Raw genomic sequence first — 9,281 nt, forward strand, 5'->3', positions numbered from 1 at the left:
CTCTCTCTCTCTCTCTCTTCTTTCCCTCTCTAGCTCTCTCTCTCTCCCCCCCCCCTCTCTCTTCTCTCTCTCTCTCTTTCTTCTCTAGTCTCTCTTCTCAGTCCTTTTGCATTTTCTCAATTTAAAGACCTGTCCTATTGAACTATTAATTCGTGCAAATGTCTGCCACGTGTTCTAATTTACAGTTGCAGCTGAGGCCAATCGAGAAATCCGCACGGTGAGCGTCGTTGTCGAAGGGATAGCCAGTTTTCAGCTGCCATCTTATGAATGAGAAGACGCAAGCACCGCATCGGTAGGATAGGGATGCTTTAATACCGCGATTATTATTGCTTAGACAAAGATATGTGGTTGTTATTAAGTTAGGATTCAAATACGACCTTCGCTGAACGGCGGGCCAGATAGACGTACATATTGCGCGCTTCTCCAACTACACATGGTAATACTATTATGATCAACGTGGAAACTGAAATCCCGTGAATATATGTGGATGAATCCATATCCATGAATTGGATTCATATCAAACGTTTTATCGATAAATATTAATGAGCTTATACGGAATGTAAACTATGATTACTCCAATATACTATTCTTTCTAATACGGTAAAAAAGAAGGAAAGTATTAAAATTGGACTGTGTCGTAATAGCTTTACGCGCTGGTAACATTGTCAAGTGTGGATACTATTACAACGTTATCATGTTAAATACAACATTCTATGAATAGCACATGCATGTTTAGATAGTGTTCCCACATTAGAACGAAGTGTAACAGAATGCTTAGCCATGATATATTTTGTCCTATCTATGCCAATGCTCTCCACACCAACTCTATCTCCAATCTTTTTATTCATTATTCCACGTCTGCATTCTATGGCTTCTTCATTTTTTATCTACTCCTTTTCATCTCACTATCTCTGCATCTATCTGTATCAATATCTCTCTGTAGCTAGGTCACATTTCTGTGCTGTCTATATTTAGCGCTATATGCCCTCTTATCTCTCCATCGTCCTGCGAGTAACATCATGCGCGTGCGGCGCACTTCTACGGTTGTGAGTACAGCATAATCTCAAAGGCAATCATCTTCTTTGCCTACGCCGCATGCCTTCTCGTACGGAGCCACGCCTGATCGACAGGGGAGACAGCCGAGTACAGGAGGTATTCAGGTAGGGATGGGCATGCAGAGTGGCCCGATGTGTTCGGTGGGATGGCAGAATCGATGCCCGATGTAATTCGGATTGGAAGGATATCCGAATAACCGCGGATGTAATTCAGGTGGAAATTGGCTGAGCAGAGTGCAAGATTATTAAGGTGGAAGTTGGCAAGAGTACCCGGATGTATTCGGGTTGGAAGTTGGCAAGAGTGCCCGGATGTATCGGGTGGAAGTTGGCAGCAGTGCCCGGATGGCATTGAGGTGGGATAATATCTGGTAACTTCATTTGCGTTTTGGGCGTAGAGGTCCGTGTTGTAGCTCTCGAGCGTGGGGAAAGGCAATGCTGGCGTAGTGCAGTGTTCGGTGATTATTGCTAATTAACGCGTAGTGGCTATAGGACTCGCCCACGAGAATGGGATATCGACATCGCCTGACTGCGCTAAATACACAAACGCACACACACATACACGCACACGCCCGCACACACCACGCGCGCGCACGCATGCACACACACGCATACAAACACATACACATACACATACATACAAGCGGGCGCACACACGCACGCACTCTACGAAACGCACGCACGCACGCACGCCACCCGCTCGCCCGCTTGTACGCACCACACACACACACACACATACACACACACACACACACACACACACACACACACACACACACACACACACACAAACACACGCCACCCAAACACGCACACCACACTATTCGCTATCACTGGCTTAGTGATTACACGTGCATCTATAACAGGACATTCTCGGCCATCGTGTTTGGTGCGATGGCTCTTGGAGAGAGTGCCAGTTTTTATTCCGACTACTCCAAGGCAAAGACCTCGTCACGTCGCATATTCAAAGTCATCGACAACAAGCCGTCGATTGACAGCTACGCCGAGACCGGCGTCAGACTGGTGAGCGCCATCTGGCGGTCGTACATCAAACGACCCCGTATATTGCTCCATTCAACTTGAATACCCTGTGCTGTTTAACCGACATCTTCGTTATAACGTGACAGACAGCACAAACAATATTAATGCAAGCGAATTTTCATGTATGGGGAAATTAGAGAGAGAAAAAGCCATAGCTCACAGTTGCAAAGTTGACAACTTAGCAAGTGTAGTAGTTAATCCCATAAATAGATTTTGAACATACGTGTAATGCAAGTGTAACTCTTGAGCGATATTCTAATTGAAGCCTTATACACACTTTATAGAAGCATGTGACGGGTTCGATCACGTTAAGGATGTTGAAATTCCACTATCCGACACGACCAGAAGTAGAGGTCTTACAGGGAATAGATGTTGAGCGTGAGACCGAGTCAGACGCTTCGCGCTCGTGGGTAGCAGCGGTTGTGGGAAGAGCACAATCATTACAGCTACTCGAACGCTTCTACGACCCGCAAGATGGCGCTGTGGTAGGTTTATCAACAAAGACGCGAGCACGGTGATGTTCTTTTAAACGCAGACAGCGTAAAAATACGTGAAAGAGTGAAGCCATTGATAGATTATTATAAATGCACGGTTCGATGCGTAATAACCTCTTTTAGTAAATGTTGGTTTTTCACATGATCGCAAATAATAATTAAAACATTATATCGCCATTGCCTCATAACGCAGAAACGACTTAAAGATAATGTATTAAAATTATTAATATTATGCATATCATTATAATTGTGATAATCGTGTATAAATATAGCATCGTTTTGGCAGATGCTGGACGATGAATTCGTGACAGCATCTGAATGTTCGCTGGCTGCGCTCCAATATCGGTGTCGTGTCTCAGGAACCGATCCTCTTTGATTAACACAATTGCTGGTAAATGTGTGTTTCTTAGCTTGATCGTTCCCCTTCTTTGTCCCTTTCTCTCCTCTTCTCTCCCTCTCTTTCTCTCTCTCTCTCTCTCTCTGTTCTCTGCTTCCCTCTCTCTCTATATCTATATAGCCTGTTCTATCGCTATCTTGCTTATCTTTCTTCCGTTCTCGTTCGCTCTTTTCTTTCATTCTGTCTTCTTTTCCCTCCCGTCTCTTTCTATTTGTCTGTCAGCGTTGTTACTATACGCGTTGTTATTTACGACGCCACGTTCTTTCCGTTTCAAGATTCGATGTTGCGATCGACTGTTTTGACACTTACCTGTAATCTTGCGTAACACCGACTGAATACAGTAAGACTAGCCTGCATTAGAACAATCACACTTCGTTATATTCACCAATAGTTCATCGATGTGCATTTCAAAAGTAGGTTTGTTTACGCAAGTCAACATGTAAATCGCATGTTGCGAAGATACCATCGACAGGTACCCTATCCCTACACTGCTGGCATCTTTGTCTTTATGTCGAGTGTGATGTACCAGTCTAGAACGATCTATGTCACGTAAACGGATGCACTTGTATTCGTTGTAGCATTATCGAATTGCGTTTTTCGCGAATCTCGGAAATGCCAGGCGTAAGATAATTTGCTGTTCATTGACTATTATACAGCATATAATAGCATCAGACGCCCCTTGTCAGAAGCAACACTCGTCTTCATATTAGTCTTAATATTAACCTTTTTTCCACAGACCGTCGAGAGAAACATGGTAAAGTTACGAGTTTTCTCATACGCAGTGTATAGATTTCGGGTCTACGATAAATGTTAAACGTTATGACTATTAATATATTACCAGATTGGTTTCTGACAACAGACCTAAGAATACGTTCACTAACAGATCAGACCGACATGTGCATGTCTACATGTATTTAGTTGTTTGATTTATTTATGAAATAATAATTTAATACAGCGAATACAACGCTGGCCTGCGCTGGTATTATGGTAAGAAATAAATTTCCCAGAGGCGACTATATTTGCCACATTTTTTTATACCATTAATCAAAAAATGTTTATTCGAGAAATTACAATGCCATTCTCTGAATTACCACCATGATGACCAAATGACCACCATATTATTATGTTGCTTACTCAAATTTTTTTTTCTATTTTGGCTTTTTGCAAACAAGCTACTTGTCATCGTGATTTTACACCTAAACACTTATACTTAGAAAACCACCTGCACCACAGGAATGCCACACCAAACAAAGCCACCCACGCTGTTGGATGCAGCAAAGATTCTAGTTTTTGAAAAATAAAATTATACATTAGCAAGTGTATCTTCTTTCCATTGAGCACTAACAAAAGAAGGCCACGGATACGCGGCAATTCGATTTGCGCGCGTAATACCCTAAAACTAACAAAACTAAGGCCAGACAGCGCGTGTGACAACAATAACAACACACGCGACAACGTAGCACCGCCATGTCCTCTCACCGAGCTCGCACCGTGACTCTCTCAGCTTTGCGTGCAGCCATCCGGCACACTAACTCCAGTTCGCACGCGTCAGTCACGCTCGCGAGCAAAAGTATATTTTCAGGGAGGTGTTTGCAGACTTACTTTTCTGGCTATCTGTGCTTTACTAATACTATTTACACTTATTCATTCTATTCAATCTTACAATGTTACAATGTTACAATGTTGCAATTATTCAATTTAACACATGATTTTCAACTTATTACTCTATGTACCAACTAGAATAATGTATGTGAACAATTAATTTCAGTTACTTTAGCTGAAAATCTCGACACTAATCCCGGAGCTATGAGTGATATCTACACACTACAGTAGCTGTTGCATCGGCACACATGCCGCTATAGGTCCCGTGTGCAAACAGTCTCACGTAACAAGCTCTATAAGTGGGGGTGGAGTCATTAAGGCGTCATCATGAATACTACGACGAAAACGACGACGACGATGACAACGATGATGATGAATGATGATGATAATGATGATATTGATGATGATAGTGATGATGATGATGATAATGATGATGATGAATAATGCGTGTTGTGGGATGCATTCTCTGCTAGGAAAGAAATCATAGCAAAGAAGTCTTTGTCCTCGATTTCCTCATCAGTGTCGCCTCAATCTTACATCCACTTTATAAACCTATAGAGCACGAGAGCTTGAAGATTACTATATATTAAATTAGCGCATTGAAACGATGAATGCCGCGCGTGCCTTCGTGAAAAGAAAATGGTCACTGCGGGATGCAGTATTTTGCAGAAATCTTTTGATTACTTATAATTAGAGCATGTTTTGCTGGCTTATGAGACATGCTGGCTAGCATTCGGCATGGTAATGTGACGTAGATGGCTAAAGTTCGGAGAAATTAGGAAAACATTATGATGATTATGGTTAGTACGCTAACACGAACGCCGTGATTATGTTGCACTTCCATGACAAGAGCATGAAGTCGAACAGCCAGTCAGTCAGTCATGATCAGCGCATCCAGTCTCCCACGCTGCACACGACAACGCGGGTTCTCGCGAGTTTCACAGGCGTTAGCCGAGAGAAGTTTAGGTAGTTTAAGTAACGGCATCGAGTCTGGGTTGTTTTGTTTCCCGTTCCCGATCGCTAACGGCATACAGAAGGTTTGCAACCGATTACATTTTGCAACCGAAAAATAACGCCGAATGAATCGGCATTTCGGTACGATAGACTAACTCCGTAGGTTGTTGAGAATCCTCTGGGCTCAGCCACATCGATCTTATGGACCAGTCTATGCCTTTAGATTAGACCAGAGGTTCTTAACACTGTGTCCACGGGACCCTTTGGGAGAGCTTTTACCAGATACTCAAAGAAGTCCATGACTCAAAAAGGTATAAGAACCACTGGATAGACTGGGCTGAGCTTATGGAAATCTCTACTAATAGATGTGGTTTATTTCAGAGAGACATTGCCTACCGGAGACAAAGCCGTCCCGTTCCTATGGGCGAGATCATAGAGCTTGCACGCAGAGCTAACATCCACGAATTCATACGTAACCTTCCTCAGGTGGGTCATAGGCTCACCTTTGTAGAAGCAGTGCCAAATAAACGGGAAGAGACATCACTGTCATTCCCACGACGTTGTCCTGAAATTAATAGAACTACATAGTGCTAACATTTATGGCTTAAAATCTCCGTTTTAGTTTTGGTTTACTTGGGGTTGGTTTCCTATCCTATATGCCTATTCCCGAGATGTGCTTTACTTTGAGATCTATGTTTCACTCTATTTCTATACATTTCCCGTTCTTTCTGGCGCACGCTCTGCTGTCCAACACTTATTTGCGATAACTGCAGGCAGATGGTTGTTTGTCAGATGCTATATTCTTATCTTATTTATGTTGTCTGGTATCATAATTATGATAATGATGCTGAGATTATTGCTGCTGTCATAATCTCAGCATTATTAATCATAATTATCGATACCAGACAACATAAATAAGATAAGAAATATAACACGTCTGCACATGTCTATTTTTGGGCAGAACATTCAACATTTCTAGAAACCATTTCAGAAACACTAACGTCCAGGAAAGGCCATTAAATCTTCCTGGGCATTTTCGACATTTTCAGGAATGGTTAAAAATTAAAAATTAAATTAAAAAATATAATTAACGCAACGGTGGCGGTTTTTTTTTACGCATGTTCGAATTTTGTTTTCTAAAATGCGAAATAAAAGTTTTGCGCATCTCGGCTAGGAAATAGTCCTAATAGATAGTATACGCGTTGTCAGACACCGTATTGTGTTATATTGCTATTGTATTGTATTATATCGTATCGTGTCGTATCGTATCATATCGTATCGCATAGCATTATAAGTACCGTAACGTCCCCTATTTTTTTGCATTGCATTGCATTCCATGATGTGGCGTGGCGTGGCGTGGCGTGGCGTGGCGTTGCGTTGAGTTGCGTTGCATCGCGTTCTCATCGCATCGCATCGTCTTGTCTCGTATTGATTATATTATGCATTGTATTGCATTGTATTGTATTGCCGCTATTCGGAAGCTGAGTGTGTAATGTGTGACTGTTACCAGGGTACGAGACTAGGGCGGAGAGAGGGGAGCACAGCTGAGCGGGGGAGAGAAGCAGAGAGTTGCAATCGCCCGCGCCCTGGTACGCAACCCGAAGATTCTCATACTAGACGAGGCAACATCGGCTCTGGACGCCAACAACGAAAGGGTATTACAGACGTGTCCAAGCACATGGTTTATATACATAAACATTATATATATATATATATATATATATATACCTATACACACATATACATATATATATAATATAATATATATATATATATATATATATAATATATATATATTATACATTACGAGGTTACGTGTTCTCCAGGTTAAGTATGTTAGAATGTTTGTAATTCACGATAGCCTTACTTGTGTTATGGTTATGGTACGTTACGTTTCCTTCGTGATGTTCTATCTCGTTATGTTACCTTTTGCATTTCACACATTTTCTTTTCAATTGACATTGTACAATTACAGTTTTCATTGCAGTAGTAGTCTTTCACACTACGCAATTATGTTCTCATTCGTCGCACTACTACGGCATTATTGAAGTGGCATATCCTATTTTCTACTTTCTTCTGAAATATATACATATCATAATTTGGGCGCGATATAGACCAGGCACCGCCGGATCTCCCACTAGTTGCACATAAGGTACGGTTACGTCCGGGATGAGAAAGACAGCTGTTCCCACACATTATGTTTTGCAAACAAGGTAAAAAAAAATAGGTCTGTGGCTATGAAATACATATACATACTCATCGCATTATAGAATCCATAATATTATTTCCGCAACGACTTCTCTTACTAAGGATCCTTACTACATTACATTCGTTATCTACTCCTTGCGCAGCTCTGGCTATCTTGCTATGCAACTTTGGCCCTGGCACCTGCTACAATGTTGTCAGTCGTAGCATCCAAATTAAATCGTGATATCGCTTATTCGATTATGGCTCTTTTCTCGAGCTATACATTCTCTACTCTGACTGTCATACGCATCATTAGCCAACTCTCTATATCAATTCCCGACCAGTTGCCATGTTCAGTTAATTGTTACCATGAGCATCTATATCGCATTGACTTTTTTCAAGCAGCTTTAATAAAAAAAAAACTTTCTACTACGATGTGCAATTAACCGTGCGTTAACTACACCTATAGAAAGGGACTTAGACACGTCGCCGGTGTCTCTGGTGCGCTCAGACAAGTTAGACAAGACTCGCTGCAACTTATTTAGCTAATTCTCGTGTGATTTTCGCGGATGACGCACATCACACGAACGAGTGCGCAGCTCTTGCTGTAAACATGTTATTAATCTAATTACTATCTCCTAATTATTTATAGAATAAAACGACAATGTTATTTTTAATGAGATTTTAATTTAAACATAATTATTCGCGCCCATTGGTTGTGTTTGTTGTTTCGTTTGCCCGGCTTTATGTCGTGTGAATATCACGTCGCATGAATAGTGACGTTACGTGTGATGTGGCGTTAATGTTATGAGTTTGTTTTTCACGTCTAACGTTTAGCTACATGTGAATAACGCCAGCTCTATTATATTGCAAACATGTACTCAGCCAGCAGCGCAAGCACTGGTCGAGCTCGCCGCACAACACGTCTTTTTTTCCACAGACCTCGTGTCGCAGATTTTTCGCCTTTCTAGATTCGCGGGGGAGCGACCTTACACGTGACCTTACACGTGACGCTACGTGACGTCACGTGACCGTACCGTAACGTAAATGCAAATTCCGTGTTCGACATTCTTGGCTGTAGCCGACCTTGTCACGCGACTGCTGTTGTGGTGACGAGATCTCGTGCTGCGTCTTGTGCGATTCTAATTAACCTTATTGTTCTAACACGGCAGGTGGTGCAAGAGGCTCTGGACGCTGCGCAGCGCGGTCGCACCAGCCTCGTCATTGCTCACCGATTCTCGACGATACAGAACGCTGACGCGCATCGCTGTGATTCACAATGGGAGAATCGTGGAGGAGGGCACGCACCAGGCTCTGCTCGACCGCCGGCAGCGCTACTACGCCTCTATAACGCGCAGTCTCCGGAGCATGCGCCGCAGCGATTCGATAAAGGGCGCTTGGTGCGCTTGTAAATTAATTAGGGTCAAGAAAATAGAGAAATTATATTAGTAGAATATATGAATCGAATATTAGATATATAAATAAATATATATATATTATATATATATATATATATATATATTATATATATATACGAATATAATATATATATAT

General features: G+C 41.9%; 1 pseudogene; it reads left to right on the plus strand.

The window, feature by feature from the left end:
- The first annotated feature begins 1,095 nt into the window (after nucleotides 1-1,095).
- The window catches only part of LOC106810045, a 9,257-nt pseudogene continuing 1,071 nt past the window's right edge, over nucleotides 1,096-9,281 (plus strand).

This window comes from Priapulus caudatus, unplaced genomic scaffold (assembly GCF_000485595.1).
Source record: "Priapulus caudatus unplaced genomic scaffold, Priapulus_caudatus-5.0.1 Scaffold406, whole genome shotgun sequence".
In the NCBI taxonomy this organism is placed as follows: Eukaryota; Metazoa; Priapulida; class Priapulimorpha; order Priapulimorphida; family Priapulidae; genus Priapulus; species Priapulus caudatus.